This window comes from Notolabrus celidotus, chromosome 13, assembly GCF_009762535.1.
Source record: "Notolabrus celidotus isolate fNotCel1 chromosome 13, fNotCel1.pri, whole genome shotgun sequence".
NCBI lineage: Eukaryota > Metazoa > Chordata > Actinopteri > Labriformes > Labridae > Notolabrus > Notolabrus celidotus.
The window spans coordinates 14,148,701-14,150,394 of record NC_048284.1 but is presented as its reverse complement, the minus strand read 5'-3'; positions in this window follow the sequence as shown (position 1 = coordinate 14,150,394).

The following is a 1,694-nucleotide window of genomic DNA, read 5'->3' as shown; positions in this document are numbered from 1 at the left end:
ATAAACAGGTGAACACTATTTGGGATACCACTAGGGAGTAAAACTGTAAGAAGTAGAGAGTAGTACGTATATTTACTCAGGTAATTGTGCAAGGACTGTTTGAGTTTGTCCATTCTTTAAACACTGTTCTCTAAAACAAACAAGGGACATTTTGCACTATTTGTACGACTGTATTTATATAAAGTGTTAACATCATACATATAAGTCTACTGGATTTTCATACAGCTGTGATGGGCCCATAAAGATTAGAAGGTGTTCAAATGACATTAAGTGGGTGGCTACATCTTCAGCAGCAGCAACTATGATTTAAAATATTTTGATTGACATTTTTTAACCACATTTTCTGACAATTATATATGATATTTTTTTGCTTTATAGCAGGGGTGTCAAACATGCGGCCCGCGGGGCAAAACCGGCCCGCCAGAGGTTCCAATCCGGCCCATGGAACGACTGTGCAAAGTGAAAAATTACAGAGAAGACATAAACTGCAATTTTTCAATAAAAAAGTAACTACTATTTCATATTTGTCCTCTGGGGGTCGCATAAAATCATAGTGCTGACTGAGCACACCTGAACAATGCTTTTTTTCTGGAGTTTTTTTTCCAAAAGTGAGAAAATAGATGACTTGCTGTTTGCATAATCCGATTGAGATTCACAGAGACTTTTTAGGGCACTATAAGATGATCCACTAACTACTAACACTAGCACTACACCCCTGCATACAACACTGTCCAGCAAGCAAACTGTGCATGCTGAAGCTCAGAGGTCCAAAATAATCAACTTTACCTTCTTCATTATTTTAATCTCTGTAAACATTACACTCTGTGTCAGGTGAATGGGTAACCTGTGTGTTTGGTGTGTTCGCAGCAGGTTTCAGGGCTTAAAGAGTAAAATATTTGGCCCACTTTGAGACTCATCATGGCAAAAAATACAACAGCTGTTTTTGTTCAAAGATAGTTAATTAAATGTGAACATTTTCAGAATGTACTTGTACTGTTTTGCACTAAAACAAAGGGAAACATTTAGAGTTATCATTATTTAGAGGTTATTATGTTATGATTTTACTGGTCCGGCCCACTTCAGATCAACTTGGGCTGTATCCATTTGTGTCCATTTTTCACCTCACACTGCTCTGCACTTTACCTTACCGTAACTTCTTTGCACATTGGTAGATGTGTGTGTGTGTGTGCACGTTTGTACGTGTGTGCGTGCACGTGTGTGTGTGTGCACGTGTGTATGTGTGTGTGTGTGTGTATATGTATATATGGGTATATTGTCGCCCGTAAAATGTGTTGTTTTTTGTATAACTTTTCTTTCTTTTTTACAATCCTTATAATTTAAGTGTCTGTTTTTTGTATTCAATGCTGCTTATACGTGCCTGAAATTGTCCCCCGGGGACAAATAAAGTTTTTTGAATTGAATTGAATTGAACTGTATGTGGCCCCTGAACTGAAATGAGTTTGACGCCCCTGCATCAGAGTATGTTTACATTATTTTGTGGTCACTGAGTAGAACATTAATAACATTTTATTGTGAATACTTCCATGCAACCTACAGTTTCCCTTACAACCGTTGATATGTCCGTGTTTCTCCATCCCTCGGTTCATTCGGATCATAAAAACGTTGCATTATTTTGCATAAATGCTTGGCTCAGAGCTTTTATTGACCGGAGATGAGACATGGTATGACCCCTT